The sequence below is a fragment of the Elephas maximus genome, chromosome 8 (genome assembly GCF_024166365.1).
Source record: "Elephas maximus indicus isolate mEleMax1 chromosome 8, mEleMax1 primary haplotype, whole genome shotgun sequence".
NCBI lineage: Eukaryota > Metazoa > Chordata > Mammalia > Proboscidea > Elephantidae > Elephas > Elephas maximus.
Genome location: NC_064826.1, coordinates 132,040,941 through 132,062,196, shown reverse-complemented (window position 1 = coordinate 132,062,196; position 21,256 = coordinate 132,040,941).

The window sequence follows — 21,256 nt, the reverse complement described above, 5'->3', positions numbered from 1 at the left end:
CATGGGTTGGAAGGCTTAATATAGTTAAGATTTCAATACTACTCAAAGCTACCATAAGTTCAGTGCAATCCCTATCAAAATTCCAACAGCCTTCCTTGCAGAAATGAAAAAGTTAATCTGCAAATTTATGTGGAAGGGCAAGAGACCTCAAATAGCTAACGCAATCTTGAAAAATAAAGTAGGAAGACTCATACCTCCTGATTTCAAAACATACTGTAAATCTACAGTAATTAAAACAACCTGGTACTGGTATAATAATAGACATATAGACCAATGGAATACGATTAAAAGTCCAGAAATAGAAAGTAAGAGCCAACATGACACTATAGACAGAAGCACTATGCCATCCCTCCACAACAAAGACCCAAAAAACTAAGTAAAACAGAGACAAATGTCAGTCTTGTAACCCTAAGAGTCAAATGAAGGGATAAAGAACTCAACTTAGCACTGAACGGAATAAGAAACTGACAGAGAATAGAATCAGGGAAAGCAACAGACTGGAGGTCCCCTATCAGCTAATGCTGCATGGATTTGCCATCTTGGACCCCTCAGTCACCAAGAACAGTAGACTGGGATTACTGGAAGGCAGCTTCTCGGAGCTCCTAGCAGGAGACAGAACACCCGGTAACCAGCAATACATGCTTCCCCACCTACCTCCCTTCTTCACCCTGCTCAGCCTCCACAGCTTTCTGGCAGGCCACAGTCACTTGGCAGAGATGGTGCTGGCTCTTTGCCACTTGAATTCGCCCCGCCCACACCAGCCAGCTCCTTCAGTGCCATTTTTTTTGTTGCTGTTGTTACTTTTTTTGGCTTCTTTTGGTTTCTTCCTCTATCTCTCTCAATCTCACCTCCTCTCTTTCGTTTCTCTCAAACACCTGGCCCTGTGGGCCATCTCCACTCCTTCTTAACAGGCTGTGCAGCACTGCACATTTGGGGAGCTACTTTCCTGGTCTGCACTGCCAAGCCAGTGGGCTCCCTGTTGGTTTTTTTTTTTTTTTTTTCCTGGTCTTTTCTTCGTTTCTTGTCTCTCTACCATTCTTCTTTTCTCCTGAACACCTGGTACTGTGTACCATCTCTGCTGCTTCTAGAAGGACTGTGCAGCACCATTCGGCTGGGAGCCCCTTTCCTGGTCCATGCCACCAAGCCAGAGGGCTCTCCCAGGACTTTTTTTTTTTTTTTTTTCCATCTCTTGGCTTCTTGTCTTTCTCTACCTTCCTTCTTTTCCTTTCTCTCAAATACCTGGCACTATGTGTCATTTCTACTCCTTCTTGATAGGCTGTGCAGTGCCATTTAATGGGGAGCCCCTTCTCTCTCCTGCACCACCACACCAGTGGGCTCCCTCAGGGCATTTTTTCCTCTTCTTTTCTTTTCTCCATTTCTTCTCTCACTCTACCTTCCTTCCTTTCCCTTCCCCTGAACACCTGGTGCCATGTGCCATCTCTGCTCCTTCTTGATGGGCTGTGAACCACTGCTACACTGGGGACCTGCTTCTGGTGAGTTCTCTTTGGGCATTTGTTTTCTTTTTTTTTTTTTCTGGGTTTCTTGTCTCTCTCTACCTTCCTTCCTTTCTTTTCTCCCAATCACCTGGCAATGTGTGCCTTTCTCTCTCTCTCTCTCTTCTTAAGTAGTTTCTTATCTCTCTTCCATCTTCCTTCCTTTCCTTCCCTGGGTATGTGCCAAGTCAACGGCAGGCTCCTTAAGCACTTTTTTTTTGTTTCTGTTCAGAAACTATTCAGATTGCCATTCAGAGCTATCCAAGAGATGAAGGGAAAAGCAGGCAAAAATGAGGGAAAAAATAGACTAAATCAAGGAAAAGACAGATGAAACAATAGAAGAATTCAGGAAAATAATACAGGAACAAACTGTGAAAATAAACTCACAACTAGAAATCATACCAAAAAAAAAAAAATTCCACAAACAAAAGGAATTCAGCACAGGAGAGTAAGAGAAACAAAGAAAATGTCTCGAATCACTACAAAATGGCAGCAATAAATTCACACCTATCAATAATTACACTGAACGTAAATGGTCTAAATGCATCCATAAAGAGACAGAGAGTGACATAATGGATTTTTTTTAAAAGGGCCCATCAATATGCTGTCTATAAGAGGCATACCTTAGAAACAAAGACATAAATTTATTAAACACCAAAGGATGGAAAAAAATATATCAAGCAAACCAAAAACCAAACCAAACCCAGTGCCATCGAGTTGATTCCAATTCATAACGACCCTATAGGACAGAGTAGAACTACCCCATAGAGTTTCCAAGGAGTGCCTGGTGGATCTGAACTGCCGACCCTTTGGTTAGCAGCCATATCACTTAACCACTACACCACCAGGGTTTCCATCAAGCAAACAGCTACCTAAAAAAAGCAGGAATGGCAATACTAATCTCAGATAAACTAGACTTTAAAACAAAATCCACCATAAAAGATAAAGAAGGTCATTATATAATGATTAAAAGGACAACCCATCAGAAAACATAGCCATAATAAATATCTACACACCTAATCACAGGGCTCCAAATTACATTTAAAAAAAACTCTAACAGCACTGAAAAGGGCAATTGACAGTTCCACAAAAATAGTAGGAGACTTCAACACACCACTGTCGGTAAAGGACAGAACACCTAGAAAGAAACTCAATAAAGATACAGAAAGTCTAAAGGCTACAATCAACCAACTTGACCTCGTAGACATATATAGAACACTCCACCAAACAGCTGCAAAGTACACATTCTTTTCCAATGCACATGAAACATTCTCCAAAATAGGCCACATCATAGGCCACAAGACATCCCTCAACAAAATCCAAAACATTGAGATAAGACAAAGTATCTTCTCTGATCACAAGGCCATCAAAGTAGAATTTAACGACAGAAAGAGCAAGGAAAAAATAATAAAGGGCATCTACACAAAACCAACAGCTAACATCATTCTTAATGAAGAGAGGCTGAAAACACCCCCTTGAGAACAGGAACAAGACAAAGATGTCCTTTATTACCACTCCTATGTAACATTGAGATGGAAGTCCTAGTTAGAGCAATAATGCAAGAAAAAGAAATAAAGGGCATCCAAATTCACAACGAAGAAGAAAAACTGTCCCTATTTGCAGATGGTATGATACTACACATAGAAAACCCAAAAGACTCAATGAGAAAACCACTGGAACTAATAGAAAAATTCAGCAGATTAGCAGGATATAAGATAAACATACAAAAATCAGTTGGATTTCTATAAACCAATAAAGAGAACAACGAAAAGGAAATCAGGAAAACAAAACCTAAAAAAATAAAATACTTAGGAATAAATCAAACCAGGGATGTAAAAGACCTATACAAAGAAAACTACAAAACTACTGCAAGAAACCAAAGGAGATCTACATAAATGGAAAAACTTACCATGCTCATGGATAGGTAGACTTAACATTATGAAAATATCAAAACTACTCAAAGCAGTCTACAAATACAATGCAATCTGATCCAAATATCAACAGCATTCTTTAAAGAGTTGGACAAACTAATCACTAACTTTATATGGAAAGGGAAGAGGCCCTGGATAAATAAAACACTGTTAAAGAAGAATAAAGTAAGAGGACTTACACTACCTGACCTCAGAATCTACTATATATCTACAGTAGTCAAAACAGCCTGGTACTTGTATATGATAGATACATTGGCCAATGGAACAGAATTCAGAACCCAGATGTAAATCCATCTACCTATGGTCACCGGATCTTCAACAAGGGTCCAAAGTCCATCAAATGGAGAAAAGACAGTCTTTTTAACAAATGGTTCTGGCAAAACTGGATGTCCATCTGCAAAAAAATGAAACAGGACCATACCTCACACCATACACAAAAACTAATTCAAAAGGGATGAAAGACCTAAATATAAAACCAAAAACTATAAAGATCATAGAAAAAATAGGAACAATGCTAGAGACCATAATACATGGCATTAACAGGATACAAACCATAACTACCAACACACAAACACCAGAAGATAAGCTAGATAACTGCAATCTTCTAAAAATTAAACACATGCTCATCAAAAGACTTCACCAAAAGAGTAAAAAGAGAACCTTCAGACTGGGAAAAAAAAATTGGACTATGACAAATCCGAAAAAGGTCTAATCTCTAAAATCTACAGGAAAATCCAACACTTCTACAACAGAAAGACAAATAATCCAATTAAAAAATGGGCAATGAATATGAACAGACACTTCACCAAAGAAGACATTTAAGCAGCTAACAGACACATAAGGAAATGCCCAAGATCACTAGCAATTAGAGGAATGCAAATCAAAACCAGAATGAGATACTATCTCACCCCAACATTACTGGCAGGAATCAAAAAACAGAAAACAACAAATGTTGGAGAGGCTGTGGGGAGACTGGAATTCTTATGCAATGCTGGCAGGAATGCAAAATGGTACAACAATTTTGGAAAACGATATGGAGCTTCTTTAAAAAGCTAGAAATAGAAATATCGTATGATCTGGAAATCCCACCCCTAGGAATATATCTTAGAGAAATATGAGGCGTCACACGAATAGACGTATGCACACGCATGTTCATTGCAGCATTGTTCACAATAGCAAAAAGATGGAAACAACCTAGATGTCCATCAAGAGATAAATGGATAAACAAACTATGGTACAGACACACAATGGAATACCCGCAACAATAAAGAAAAATGATGGATCTGCAAAGCATCTCACGACATGGATGAATCTGGAGGGCATTATGCTGAGTGAAATAAAGGACTGAGACCACCACTATAAAAACTCATGGAAAGGTTTACATACAAAAAGAAACAATCTTTGATAGTTATGAGGGAAGGAAGGGGTAAGAATCGAAAAACACTAAATAGACAATGCATAAACAGTAACTTTGGTTAAGGGTAAGACAGTCCACAATACTAGGTAACCCAGCACAACCTGTACAAGGCAATGTCATGGAAGCTCCTTAGACACATCCAAACTCTGTGAGGGATGGAATTGCTGGGCTGAGGGCTATGGGGACCATGGTCTCAGTAACATCTGCTCAAGGGGCAGAACACAGTTTGTAAAGAAAATGTTCTACATTCTACATTGGTGAGTACCATCTGTGGTCTTAAAAGCTTGTGAGTGGCCATCTAAGATACTCCACTGGTCCTCTTCAGCCTGGAGCAAGGGAAAATGAAGAAAATCAAAGACATAAGGGAAAGATTAGTCCAAATGACTAATGGACCACAAGTACTATACCCTTCACCAGACTGAGTCCAGTACAACTAGGTGGTGCCCAGCTACCACCGCTGACTACTCTAAAAGGGATCACAACAGAGTGTCCTGGACAGAGCTGGAGAAAAATGTAGAGCAAAATTCTAACTCACACATGCAAAAAAAGAAAGATCAGACTTATTGGTCTGACAGAGACTGGAGAAACCCCAAGAGTATGGCCCCTGGACATCCTTTTAGCTCAGTAATGAAGTCAGTTCTAAGGTTTACCCTTCAACCAAAGATTAGACAGGCCTATAAAACAAAATGAACCTAAATGGGCACACCAGCCCAGGAGCAAGGACGAGAAGGCAGGCGGGGACAAAAAAGCTCAAAATGGGGAGCCCAAGGTTGAGAAGGGGAGAGTGTTGACATGTCATGGGGTTGGGAACCAATGTCAGAAAACAATATGTGTACTAATTCTTTAATGAGAAGCTAGTTTGTTCTGTAAACCTTCATCTAAAGAACAATTAAAAAAAAAAAAAAAGGCCAGAAATAAATCTAAACACCTATGGCCAATTGGTTTTTGACAAGGGTGTTACATCCAGTCAATGGGGAAGATTGAATCTCCACAATGAATTAGATTTCCACATGCAGAAGAATAATCAGGACCCATGCCTCATATCATGTTGTTGTAGTTGTTGTTAGGTGCCATCGAGTTGGTTCTGTTCATAGCGACCCTATGCACAATAGAACAAAACACTGCCCAGTCCTGCACTATCCTTACAATCACTGTTATTCTTGAGCTCATTGTTGCAACCACCGTGTCAGTCTACTTCGTTCAGGGTCTTCCTCTTTTCCGCTGACCCTGTACTCTGCCAGGCATGATGTCCTTCTCCAGCGACTGATCCCTTCTGACAACATGTCCAAAATATATAAGACGCAGTCTCTCCATCCTTGCTTCTAAGGAACATTCTGGTTGCACTTCTTCCAAGACGGATTAGTTCCCTCTTTTGGCAGTCCAGGGTATATTCAATATTCTTGGCCAGCACCACAATTCCAAGGCGTCATTTCTTCTTCGGTCTTCCTTATTCATTGTCCAGCTTTCACATGCATATGATGCGATTGAAAATATCATGGCTTGGGTCAGGTGCACCTTAGTCTTCAGGTGACATGTTTGCTTTTCAACACTTTAGAGAGGTCCTTTGTAGCAGATTTATCCAAAGCAATGCATCATTTGATTTCTTGAGCGCTGCTTCCATGGCTGTTGGTTGTGGATCCAAGTAAAATGAAATCCTTGACAACTTCAATCTTTTCTCCATTTGTCATGATGTTGCTTATTGGTCCAGTTGTGAGGATTTTTGTTTTCTTTATGTTGAGGTGCAATCCATACTGAAGGCTGTGGTCTTCGATCTTCATTAGTAAGTGTTTCAAGTCCTCTTCACTTTCAGCAAGCAAGGTTGTTTCATCTGCATAACGCAGGTTGTTAATGAGTCTTCCTCCAATCCTGATGCCTCGTGATTCTTCATATAGTCCAGCTTCTCAGATTATTTCCTCAGCATACAGATTGAATAGGTATGGTGAAAGGATACAACCCAGACGCACACCTTTCCTGACTTTAAAACACACAGTATCCCCTTGCTCTGTCCAAACAACTGCCTCTTGATCTGTGTAAAGGTTCCTCATGAGCACAATTAAGTGTTCTGGAATTCCCATTCTTCCCAGTGTTATCCATAATTTGTTATGTTCCACACAGCCTTTGCATAGTCCATAAAACACAGGTAAACATCTTTCTGGTATTCTCTGCTTTCAGCCAGGGTCCATCTGACATCAGCAATGATATCCCTGGTTCCATGTCCTCTTCTGAAACCGACCTGAATTTCTGGCAGTTTCCTGTCGATATACTGCTGCAGCCGTTTTTGAAAGATCCTCAGCAAAATTTTACTTGCATGTGATATTAATGATATTGTTCTATAATTTTCACATTCCGTCGGATCACCTTTCTTGGGAATCGGCATAAATATGGCTCTCTTCCAGTCAGTTGGCCAGGAAGCTGTCTTGATATTTCTTGGCATAGACAAGTGAGCACCTCCAGCGCTGCATCTGTTTGCTGGAACAGCTCAATTGATATTCTGTCAATTCCTGGAGTCTTGTTTTTCGCCAATGCCTTCAGAGCAGCTTGTACTTCTTTCTTCCTTCAATACCATCGGTTCCTGATCATATGCCACCTCTTGAAATGGATGAACATCAACTAATTCTTTTTGGTATAATGACTCTGTGTATTCCTTCCATCTTCTTTTGATGCTTCCTGTGTCATTTAATATTTTCCCCACAGAATCCTTCATTGTTGCAACTCAAAGCTTGAAATTTTTCTTGAGTTCTTTCAGCTTGAGAAACACCAAGCGTCCTCTTCCCTTTTGGTTTTCTATCTCCAGCTCTTTGCACATGTCATTATAATACTTTGTCTTCTCAAGCTACACTTTGAAATCTTCTATTTAGTTCTTTTACTTCATCATTTCTTCCTTTTGCTTGAGCTGCTTGACATTCGTGAGCAAGTTTCAGAATCTCCTATGACATCCATCTTGGTCTTTTCTTTCTTTCCTGTCTTTTCATTGACCTCTCGCTTTCTTCATGGATGATGTCCTTGATGTCATTCCACAACTTGTCTGGTCTTCGGTCACTAGTGCTCAATGAGTCAAATGTGTTCTTGAGATGGTCTCTATATTCAGGTGGAATATACTCAGGGTCATATTTGGGCTGTCTTGACCTTGCTCTGATTTTCTTCAGTTTCAGCTTGAACTTGCATATGAGCAATTGATGGTCTGTTCCACAATCAGCACCTGGCCTTTTTCTGACTGATGATGTTGAGTTTTTCCATCGTCTCTTTCCACAGATGTAATCAATTTGATTCCTGTGCATTCTGTCTGATGAGGTCCATGTGTATAGTGACTGTTTATGTTGGTGAAAGACGGTATTTGCAATTAAGTCATTGGTCTTGCAACATTCTATCTTTGATCTCTGGCATTTTTTCTATCACCAAGGCCATGTTTTCCAACTACCGACCCTTCTTTTTTTTAAACTTTCTCATTCCAATCACCAGTAATTATCAATGCATCTTGATAGCATGTTCGACCAATTTCAGACTGCAGAAGCTGATAAAAATCTTCTATTTCTTCATCTTTGGCCTTAGTTATTGGTGCGTAAATTTGAGTAATAATCGTATTAACTGGTCTTCCTTGTAGGCATATGGATATTATCTTATCACTGACAGCACTGTACTTCAGGATAGATCTTGAAACGTTCTTTTTGACAATGAATGTAACACCATTCCTCTTCAAGTTGTCATTCCCAGCATAGTAGACTGTATGCTTGCCTGCTTCAAAATGGCCAATACCAGTCCAATTAAGCTCGGTAATGCCTAGGATATCGATGTTTATGTGTTCCACTTCTTTTTTTTTTTTTTAAATAATTCTTATTGTGCTTTAAGTGAAAGTTTACAAATCAAGTCAGTCTCTCACACAAAAACCCATATACACCTTACTACATACTCCCAATTACTCTCCCCCTAATAAGACAGCCCTCTCTCTCCCTCCACTCTCTCTTTTCCTGTCCATTTTTCCAGCTTCTAACCCCCTCCACCCTCTCATCTCCCCTCCAGGCAGGAGATGCCAACATAGTCTCAAGTGTCCACCTGATCCAAGAACCTCACTCCTCACCAGGATCCCTCTCCAACCCATTGTCCAGTCCAATCCATGTCTGAAGAGTTGGCTTTGGGAATGGTTCCTGTCCTGGGCCAACAGAAGGTCTGGGGGTCATGACCACCGGGTCCTTCTAGTCTCAGTCAGACCATTAAGCCTGGTCTTATGAGAATTTGGGGTCTGCATCCCACTGCTCTCCTGCTCTCTCAGGGGTTCTCTGTTGTGTTCCCTGTCAGGACAGTCATCAGTTGTAGCCAGGCACCATCTAGTTCTTCTGGTCTCAGGATGATGTAGTCGCTGGTTCATGCGGCCCGTTCTGTCTCTTGGGCTCGTAGTCGCCTTGTGTCCTTGGTGTTCTTCATTCTCCTTTGATCCAGGTGGGTTGAGACCAAATGATGCCTCTTAGATGGATGCTTGCTGGCATTTTAAGACCCCAGACGCCACTATTCAAAGTAGAATGCGGAATGTTTTCTTAATAGATTTTATTATGCCAATTGACTGAGATTTCCTCTGAAACCATGGTTCCCAGACCCCTGCCCCTGCTACGCTGGCCTTCGAAGCATTCAGTTTATTCAGGAAACTTCTTTGCTTTGGTTTACTCCAATTGTGCTGACCTGCCCTGTATTGTGTGCTGTCTTTCCCTTCACCTAAAGTAGTTTTTATCTACTATCTAATTAGTGAATGCCCCTCTCCCACTCTCCCTCCCTCCCCCCTCTCTTAACCATGAAAGAATGTTTTCTTCTCAGTTAAACTATTTCTCAAGTTCTTATAATAGTGGTCTTATACAATATTTGTCCTTTTGCAACTGACTAATTTCGCTCAGCATAAGGCCCTCCAGGTTCATCCATATTATAAAATGTTTCACAGCTTCCTCACTGTTCTTTATCGATGAGTAGTATTCCATTGTGTGAATATACCATAATTTATTTATGCATTCATCCGTTGATGGGGACCTTGGTTGCTTCCATGTTTTTGCTATTGTAAACAGTGCTGCAATAAACATGGGTGTGCATATATCTGTTCATGTGAAGGCTCTTATTTCTCTAGGATATATTCCAAGAAGTGGGATTGCTGGATCATATGGTAGTTCTATTTCTAGCTTTTTAAGGAAGCACCAAATCGATTTCCAAGGTGGTTGTACCATTTTACGTTCCCACCAGCAGTGTATAAGTGTTCCAATCTCTCCACAGCCTCTCCAACATTTATTCTTTTGTTTTTTTTTTTTGATTAATGCCAGCCTTGTTGGAGTGAGATGAAATCTCATTGTAGTTTTGATCTGCATTTCTCTCATGGCTAATGATCATGAACATTTCCTCATATATCTGTTAGCTACCTGAATGTCTTCTTTAGTGAAGTGTCTGTTCATACCTTTTGCCCATTTTTTAACTGGATTATTTGTCTTTTTGCAGTTGAGTTTTTGCAGTATCATGTAGATTTTAGAGATCAGGGTCTGATCAGAAATGTCATAGCTAAAAAATTTTTCCCAGTCTGTGGGTAGTCTTTTTACTCTTTTGGTGAAGTCTTTGGATGAGCACAGGTGTTTGATTTTTAGGAGCTCCCAGTTATCTAGTTTTTCCTCTACCTTCTTTATAACATTTTGTATACTGTTTATGCCACGTATTAGTGCTCCTAACGTTGTCCCAATTTTTCTTCCATGACTTTTATCATTTGAGATTTTATATTTAGGTCTTTGATCCTTTTTATGTTAGTTTTTGAGCATGGAGTGAGGTATGGGTCTTGTTTAATTTTCTTGCAGATGGATATCCAGTTATGCCAGCACCATTTGTTAAAAAGACTGTCTTTTCCCATTTAACTGTTTTGGGGGCTTTGTCAAATATCAACTGCTCATATGTGGTTGGACTTATGTCTGGATTCTCAATTCTGTTCCATTGGTCCATGTATCTGTTGTTGTACCAGTACCAGGCTGTTTTGACTACTGTGGTGGTATAATAGGTTCTAAAATCAGGTAAAGTAAGGCCTTCCACTTTGTTCTTCTTTTTCAGTAGTGCCTTATTTATCTCGGGCCTCTTTCCTTTCCATATGAAGTTGGTGATTTGTTTCTCCATCTCATTAAAGAATGTCATTGGGATTTGGATTGGAATTGTATCAAATGTTTAGATCGCTTTTGGTAGAATAGACATTTTTATAATGTTAAGTCTTCCTATCCACGAGCAAGGTATGTTCTTCCACTTATGTAAGTCTCCTTTGGTTTCTTGCAGAAGTGTACTGTAGTTTTTTTGGTTTGTATAAGTCTTTTATGTCTCTGGTAAGATTTTTTCCTAACTATTTTATCTTCTTGGGGGCTACTATAAATGGCACTGATTTGGTGGTTTCCTCTTCTATGTTCTTTTTGTTGGTATAGAGGATTCCAACTGATTTTTTTATGTTTATCTTGTATCCCGATACTCTGCTGAACTCTTCTATTACTTTCAGCAGTTTTCTGGAGGATTCCTTAGGGTTTTCTGTGTATAAGATCATGTCATCTGCAAATACAGATACTTTTGCTTCTTCCTTGCCAATCTGGATGCCCTTTATTTCTTTATCTAGCCTAATTGCTCTGGCTAGGACTTCCAGCACAATGTTGAGTAAGAGTGGTGATAAAGGGCATCCTTGTCTGGTTCCTGATCTCAATGGGAATGTTTTCAGGCTCTCTCCATTTAGGGTGATGTTGGCTCTTGGCTTTGTATAAATGCCCTTTATCATGTTGAGGAATTTTCCTTCTATTTCCATTTTGCTCAGAGTTTTTATCATGAATGAGTGTTGAACTTTGTCAAATGCCTTTTCTGCATCAATTGATAAAATCATGTGATTCTTTTGTTTTATTTATGTGGTGGATTACATTAATTGTTTTTCTAATGTTGAACCATCCTGCATACCAGGTATAAATCCCACTTGGTCATGGTGAATTATTTTTTTGGTATGTTGTTGAATTCTATTGGCTAGAATTTTGTTGAGGATTTTTGCATCTACATTCATGAGGGATATAGGTGTATAATTTTCTTTTCTTGTGGTGACTTTACCTGGTTTTGGTATCAGGGATATGGTGGCTTCACAGAATGAGTTTGGTAGTTCAGTTCTTTTCTGTGCTCTGAAATACCTTTAGTAGTAGTAGTGTTAACTCTTCTCTGAAAGTTTGGTAGAATTCTGCAGTGAAGCAGTCCGGGCCAGGGCATTTTTTTTTTGTTGGGAGTTTTTTGATTACCTTTTCAATCTCTTCTTTTGTTATGAGTCTGTTTAGTTGTTCTACCTCTGTTTGTGTTATTTAGGTAGGTAGTGTGTTTCTAGGAATTCATCCATTTCGTCTAGGTTTTCAAATTTGAGTATATTTTTTCATAGTAATCTGATATGATTCTTTTAAGTTCAGTTAGGTCTGTTGTAATGTCACCCATCTCATTTCTTATTCAGGTTATTTGGTTCCTCTCCTGTTCTTCTTTTGTCAGTTTGGACAGTGGTTTATCAATTTTGTTGATTTTTTCAAAAAACCAGGTCTTGGCCTTGTTAATTCTTTCAATTGTTTTTCTGTTTTCTGTTTCTTTTTTTTTTTTTTTTTCATTTAGTTCAGCTCTAATTTTTATTATTTGTTTTCTTCTGGTGACTGTGCGTTTCTTTTGTTGCTCTCTTTCTGTTTGTTCAAGTTGTAGGGATAATTCTTTGATTTTGGCCCTTTCTTCTTTTTGGATGTGTGCATTTATTGATACAATTTGGCCTCTGAGCACCGCTTTTGCTGTGTCCCAAAGGTTCTGATAGGAAGTGTTTTCATTCTCATTGGATTCTATGAATTTTTTTATTCCATCCTTAATGTCTTCTATAATCCAGTCTTTTTTGAGCAGGGTATTGTTCAGTTTCCAAGTGTTTGATTTCTTTTCCCTGTTTTTCCTGTTATTGATTTCCACTTTTATGGCCTTATGGTCAGAGAAGATGCTTTGTAATATTTCAATGTTTTGGATTCTGCTAAGGCTTGCTTTATGACGTAATATGTGGTCTATTCTCGACAATGTTCAATGTGCACTAGAAAAGAAAGTATAGTTGGTTGCTGTTGGGTGGAGTGTTCTGCATATGTCTACGAGGTGAAGTTGGTTGATTGTGGTATTTAGATCTTCCGAGACTTTATCGAGCTTCTTTCTGGATGTCCTGTCCTTCACTGAAAGTGGTGTGTTGAAGTCTCTTACTATTATTGTGGAGCTCTCTATCTCCCTTTTCAGTGCTGATAGAGTTTGTTTTATGTATCTTGTAGCCCTGTCATTGGATGCATAAATATTTAATATGGTGATATCTTCTTGGTGTATTGTCCCTTTAATCATTATATAGTGTCCTTCCTTATCCTTTCTGATGTATTTAAGTCTATTTTGTCAGAAATTAATATTGCCACTTCTGCTCTTTTTTGATTGTTTGCTTGATATATATTTTTTCCATCCTTTGAGTTTTAGTTTGTTTGTGTCTCAGACGGATGTCTCTCTTGTAGGCAGCATATAGACAGATTGTGTTTTTTAATCCATTCTGCCACTCTCTGTCTCTTTATTGGTGCATTTAGTCCATTTACATTCAGGGTAGTTATGGATAGGTATGAATTTTGTGCTATCATTTTGATGTCTTTTTTTGTGTGTTGACAGTTTCTTTTTCCCACTTGATTGTATGTGCTGAGTATATTTTCTTTATATATTGTCCTTTCCTCATATTTGTTGCTGTTGATTTTGTTTCTGCTGAGTCTGTATTTTTCCCTTGTATTTTATTTTGTTGAATAAGATAGTTTGTCTCCTTTGTGGTTACCTTATTATTATTTACCTCTATTTCTCTAAATTTAAAACTAACTTTTATTTCTTTGTATCGCCATATCTTCCTGTCCATATGGAAGGTGTATGATTACATTTCTTAGTCCGTCTTTATTATTTTAATGTTCTCTTCTTTTATATAATAACATCGCTGTTACCCTGTGTTGGGCTTATTATTATTATTATTATTATTATTGCTTTGTTTTTTTTGGATTTCCCTGACTGGGTTGACTTCTAGTTGCTCTGCCCAGTGTTCTAGTCTCGGGTTGATACCTGATATTATTGATTTTCTAACTAAAGAACTCTCTTTAGTATTTCTTGTAGTTTTGGTTTGATTTTTATGAATTCCCTCAACTTGTTTATCTGGAAATGTCTTAATTTCACCGTCATAATTAAGAGACAGTTTTGATGGATATATGATTCTTGGCAGGCAATTTTTTTCCTTCAATTTTTTAATTACGCCATCCCATTGCCTCCTTGCCTGCAAGGTTTCTGCTGAGTAGTCTGATCTTATTCTTATTGGCTTTCCTTTGTAGGTGACTTTTCTTTTTCCCTCCCTGCTCTTATAATTGTCTCTTTATCTTTGGTTTTGGCAAGCTTGATTATAATATGTCTTGGTGACTTTCTTTTCAGACCTGCCTTATGTGGTGTTCAATGAACATCTTGGATAGATGTCTTCTCATTTTTCAGAATATCAAGGAAGTTTTCTGCCAACAAATCTTCAATAATTTTCTCTGTATTTTCTGTTATCCCTCCCTGTTCTGGTACTCCAAACACTCGTAGCTTATTTCTCTTGATAGAGTCCCACATGCTTCTTAAGGTTTCTTCATTTTTTTTAATTCATTTATCTGATTTTTCTTCAAATATATTAGTGCCAAGTGATTGATCTTCGAGTTCAGAAATTCTAGCTTCTACTTGCTCAGTTCTGCTCCTCTGACTTTCTATTGAGTTATCTAATTCTGTAATTTTATTGTTAATCATCTGAATTTCTGATTGCTGTCTGTCTATGGATTTTCCCAGCTTATTAAACTTTTCATTATGTTCCTGAATAAACATTCTAATTTCTTCAGTTGCTTTATCTGTGTGTTCCTTGGCTTGTTCTGCATATTGCCTCATTTCCTTCTGATGTCTTGAAGGGTTCTGTATATTAAACTTTTGTATTCTGCATTTGGTAATTTCAGCAATGCACTTTCATCTAGAAGATCCCTGGATTCTTTGTCTTGACAGCCTGTTGAGGTGATCATGGTCTGTTTCTTTACGTGACTTGATATTGACTGTTGTCTCTGAGCCATCTATAAGTTATTGTCTTAGTTTATGCTTGCTTACTGTGTCATAGCTTCTTGCTTTGTTTTGTTTTGGTGTACCCCTATGGGTTGCTTGAGGGAGCTAGCTTGATTATTTTTTCCTTTGGAGCTCTGGTGTCTTGTCCCTAACCAACTAGAACTGTTATCAGGTATCCATTCAGTTTTCTTGTATGAATGCAGCTCAGGTTTCCGGGTAGCTGATATCAAGTGTGTGGTACAGGCTCTGTCCTACAGCCTTAGAGGGGCAGGGGTGATTGGAGTATATACCGGTATCTGATTGCAGCAGGGGGTCATGGTCTGAACAAGGCAAGGGTCTAAGAACCAACCCCCAAGTGTCTGTGAGGAAAAAGCATCTCTGTTCCCTAGAGAGTGCTGGTGGGTGGGCTCTGCAGAGGGACCATGGGCACCCAAAGTTTTTGGCTGTAAGGACAGGGAGGTACCAGTTATCTTTGGATCCCTGTCATGGTGGCTGGGTGACCTGAGTGGAGCTACCAGTCCTTAAGTCTCTGATGTGAGTAGGTGAGGACCTTGTTTAATAGGCACACCAATGTCAAACGTCAAACACCCACCTCTCCACTGCACAGCTGAAATGGTTAGAGTTTGCCAACAAGGGCCTATTCTCCCGAAATAGGCCCACACAGGTCCATTCAGAAGGGAAAGGTGCTTAAGGTCCACGGACGGTTTATTCCTGGACAGGAGCCGCTTCTGTCCTGAGCTCCCCCAGTTAATGGAGCTAGCAAATTATCTTTTCCCCCTAGTTGCAAATTTTTTCCTACCCCAAGGCTGGGAGGATGGCTTTAGGTGCTCACCAGAGCCTATCTTAGGCTCAGAGATTTCAGCTGCTAAAGCCGGCTTGGGGGTAGGGGGGCACAGTAAAATATATGCAAGTACTTAGCTTTTGCCGAGAGCGCCGTTCTCCTCAGGTTCCGGAGGTGTGAGTAGCCTGTGTGGCTGGCTGCTTCTTCCTGAGGAAACTGTGGCCAAATGCTAGTACCAGCCCACCACCACCGCCGCTCTGGGAATGGTGCCTGAGGGTTCCCCACAATTCAGTTCCAGTAACTCCTCTCCACTTCTAAACGGCCTCTTCTTCCTCCTGACCCTCCGTTCACTGTCTAAGCTTGCCTTTGATGCTCAGGGCTCCCAGCTTGTCACAAATATGCTTGCTTCACTGTTTTTTTTTTTTTCTGGTCTTTGTTGTAATGAGGGCTTGAGGGAAGCATCTGTCTCTTCCACCATCTTGGCTCCACCTCTGCATTTCTTTTTTGACCTTTTCCAATTTTCCTAGATTCATACTTCATACATTCTAGGTTCTGATTATTAATGGATGTCATGCCACGTCAGCAAATGAAGGTTCCAAAAGCTTTACTCCATCCACGTCATATCATACAGAAAACTATTCAAAATGAATCAAGGACCTAAATGTGAAAACTAAACCATAAAATTATTAGAAGAAATATATGGGCAATGGTGTATTTAACAATATATTATTAGATATGCCAACAAAATTATGAGTAGCAGAAGACAAAATAGATGAGTAGGACCTGATAAAAATTAAATACTATTTGTTCATCAAAGGACTTAATCAACCAAGTGAAAACACAACCTACAGATTGGGAAAATTTTTCAGGAACCATATATCTGATAAGGGACTAGTGTCTAATATATATAAAAACTTCTACAACTGAACAACAAAAAGATGAACAGCCCAATTAAAAAATGGGCAAGAACAGACATTTCATCAAAGAGGATACTGAAATTGCCAACAAGCACATGAAGAGATGCTTAATGTCATTAGCCACTAAGGAGGTGCAAATCAAAACCACAAAGTGATGCCACCTTACCCCCACCACAATGACATAGATTGCAAAAAAAAAGGAAAACGACAGGGATTTGTGAGTTTGTGGAGAAACTGCAACCCTCATCCACTGCTGGTGGGACTATAAAATGGTACAGCCACTGTGGAGAACAGTTTGGCAGTTTCTCTGTCTTATGGCATCACTATGAGTCAGAATCGACTGGATGGCAATGGGTTATTTTATCATGCCTGTGGTTATGGTTTTTTGGTTTGTTTTTGGTGGTTATAATCCCATTTGGGAAAGCATTGCCTTTGTTATGCTAATGAGGTAGGACCAGTGTAGGGTGTACCTTGAGTCAATCTGTTTTGAGATATAAGAGATTAAATGAGGGAGCAGAGGAGAGATAGGGTAAGACAGGTGCCAAGATACATGGAGATCTTCAAGGAACCAAGAAGCAGTAGCTAAAGAGACAAGGATCTTCTTCCAGAGCTGACAGAGAGAGAAAGTCTTCCCCTAGAGCTGGCACTCTGAATTTTGACTTCTACCCTCCTAAACTGTGAGAAAATATATTTCTGTTTGTTAAAAAAAAAAAAAGTTGAACATATTACTATCATATGACCCAGAAATTCTAATCTTAAGTATATATATATATATATATATATATATATGGAAACTCTGGTGGTGTAGTGGTTAAGTACTATGGCTACTAACCAAGAGGTTGGCAGTTCACATCTGCCAGGTGCTCCTTGGAAACTCTATGGGGCAGTTCTACTCTGTCTTGTAGGGTCACTGTGAGTCGGAATTGACCCAACAGTGGTGGGGTTTTTTTGGTATATATATATACACACACACACACTTTCTGGATATATATATATAGAAGAAGGGAAGGCAGGAATACAAACAGAAACCTGTATGTATATCAATGTTCACTGCAACACTTTCCACAACAGCCAAATAGTGGAAACAGCTTAAATTTCCATCAACAAATGAATGGATAAACAAAATGTGGTGTGTACACACAATGGCGTACTACTCAGTCATAAAGAGAAATGAAATCCTGATGCATGCCACAATATGGATGAACCTTGAAAACATTATGCTGAGTGAAATAAGTCAGTCACAAAAGGACAAATACTGTATGAACTCACTTTTATGAAATAAGCAAATACATAGAAATTGACGATTATTAACGGTTATTAGGGTTTGGAGGGAGGGTGAAAGGGAAAGTTTTTGCTTGGGAAGCATTGAGTTTATTTTAATGGTGGTGGAATATTTTGGAAAATCACAGCAATAATGGTTGCACAACATGAAGAATGTAATAAATGTTACTGAATTGTAAAATGTTGTACTGGTGAATGTTTTGGTGCATATATTTTCACCACAATAGAAAACTTTAAGAAAAGAAAGTGAAAAGACAACCCACAGAGTGGGAGAAAATATATGGTAACCACATATTTTTGATAAGAGTTTAATATCCAGAAAAAGTAAAAAACTTCCACTCCTGAAGTGTGGGCTGCGCATAGTGACTTTCTTGAAAGAGTACAGTATGAAATGGGAAAACAAAGTCACTTTACAGTGGGGAAAGATAACAAACACTATTTCAAGCCAGGTGATCATGGCAAATAACAATAGTGACATATGTAAGACTGACAGTATGTAGTTTTGACTTGATGAGAATGGCAATTTAACTCTGTAGTCTTCTTCCTTGGTCTAATATAAGAAAAACATCAGACAAACCCCAGTTGAGGGACTTTCTACAAAATACCTTACTAATGCTCCTCACAACTATCAAGGCTTGAGGAAAAAAAACAAGGAAATTCTGAGAAACTGGGACAGCCAAGAGGAGACTAAGGAGACATGACTTTTAAATGTAATCTGGTATCCTGGATGGGAAGAGAAAAAGGACATCAGAGAAAAACTGAGGAAATATGAATAAAGTATGGGCTTTCATCAATAATAACACATCAATATAAGTTCTTTAATTGTGACAAATACACCATACAAATTTAAGATTCTGGACTATATGAAAAGGAACATGGCATCAGAATTGGAGGAAGACTCATCAATAACCTGTGGGATGCAGATGACAAGAGCCTTGTTTGCCAAAAGTAAAGACAACTTGAAATATTTATCCACAAAGGTCAAGGACTACAGCCTTCAGTATGGATTATACCTGAACCTAAAGAAAACAGTAATCCTCACAACTGAACCAATAAACAACATTATGATAAATGGTGAAGAAATTAAAGTTGTCAAGAATTTCATCCTATGTGGATCAATAACCAGTGTTTGTCTTAGGCTGGGCTCTCTAGAGAAGCAAAACCAGTAAAGCATATATATAGAGAGAGAGAGAGAGATATCAAGGAAACAGCTCATGCGATTGTAGAGGTTGGAAAGTCCCAAGTCCTTGGATCAGAATAGAGGCCTTTTCCAATTCACGGAGCTGCAGAGGCTGCTGAACCCAAAAAGGGCAGGTTAGAGAGCAGGGCTCCCACTCACAGGCTGTGAATGTCAAGGAATCCCCAAGGTCAGCACGTAAGACCTCAAGGTTTCTCCTGATTCATGTAGCTGCAGGGGCTGGCGAACCCAAAATCAATGAATCCCACGATGGACAGGTAAGCTGCTAGCTCAAGTCCCCAGAAACAGAGGTCTGACAAAAGACAGCTGCTGGATCCAGAAAAAGCCAACAACCTTGGCAAGGCGAGAAGGAAGGAAGTAGGTGGCAGAAGACGGAGAGATTGAAGGCTGACGGGGCAGTGAGCTGCCACAGACCCCATCCCCATCGGTACCACTCAGCAGATTCTATCATGGGGGTGATCACATACCAAATTTCAACAGGGAAGTGATCACAAAATTATGCAACTGCCAAAGCATTGAGAATCATGGCCCAGCCAAGTTGACACACAATCTTAACCATCACTGTGCTCATGGAAGAGGCAGTCAAGAAATCAAATAACATATTGCGTTGGGAAAAGTTGTAAAAGACCTCTTCACAGTGTTAAAAAACAAAGAAGTCACTTTGATGACTAAGGTGCCCCAACCCAAGCCATGGTCTTTTCAATCACCTCATATGCATGTGAAAGTTGGACAACGAAAAAGGTAAATGGAAGGAGAATTGATATATTTGAATTGTGGTGTTGGCAAAGAATATTGAATATACCATGGATTTCCAGAAGAACAAACAAACCCATCTTGGAGAAAGTGCAGCCAGAATGTTCCTTAGAAGCAATGATGGCAAGACTTTGCCTTGCTTACTTTGGTAACATCATCAGGAAAGACCAATTGCTAGAAAAGGACATCATGTTTGTTAAAGTAGAGGGTCAGGATAAATGAGGGAAACCCTCCATGAGACAGATTGACAAGATGGCTGCAACAATGAACTCAACCATACCAAAGACTGAGGATGGCACAGGACTGCAAAATGTTTCCTTCTGTTATACCTAAGGTTGCTATAAATCAGAGCCAACTCAACAGCAACTAACAACAACAAATACAACAACAATTTAAGGTGTTAATAATGGGGAAAGTGAGTGTGGTGTACATAGAAACTTTCTGTACTAAGTTTGCAATAATTCTTTAAATCTAAAATTGTTCTATACTAAAAAATATTGAAAATATATTCACTTTGGCTCACTCATCATGTATTCATTTGCTCAATGGATTTCATTATTTACTATGCCCCAGGCACTGCTCTAGTCTCTAGGGATACAAACAGCGAAGAAACTCAACTTGGTTCTTGCCATCAAGGCACTTATAATCCAGCAGAAAATAAAGCAAGAACACTAAAGGTTTTTAAGCAATAGAAAGAAAAAGTCACTAGATTCAAATTTTTAAATTACCTTCTGTAAAGATGGCCTTTGAGAAGTTAAAGCGCTAGGCTGAAAATAATACAATCCAGAAATTTGACAAAGGTCAGGGTTTCCAAAGTGGAGCAAAAGGCAGCTCAGGAGCCAAATAATGTAAACCCCTAAGAGAAAGCCTTACGTCCTGGCCCTAGCAGTCACAGTGATTCTGAGGCTAGGGCTATTCCAGAGGGTCAGGTTGGTTGCTCGCACCCTACAAGCTAGAGTTATGCTGGGGGGCAATATGTGTAGGGAGGAGGCAACACACCTGTACTGGGTTCAATAGTGTCCCCCTAAAATTCATATCCCCCAAGAACCTCAGAATGTGACCTTATTTGTAAACAGGGTCTTTACAGATGTTAAGATGAGGTCATACTGGATTAGGGTGGGCCCTAAATCCAGTGGCTGGTGTCCATATAAGAAGGCATGTGAACACAGAGATTCAAACAGACATGTAGAGCAGAAGGCCACATGGCAACTGAGGCAGAGATTGGAGTGATGCAGCTGTAAGGCAAAGAACATCAAAGATTACCAGCAATGCCAGAAGTTAGGAAGAGGCAAGGATGGATACTTCTCCGAGCCTTTAAAGGACACTGCTGACATTTAGATTACAGACTTCTAGCCTCCAGAACTGCAAAGAGAAAAAA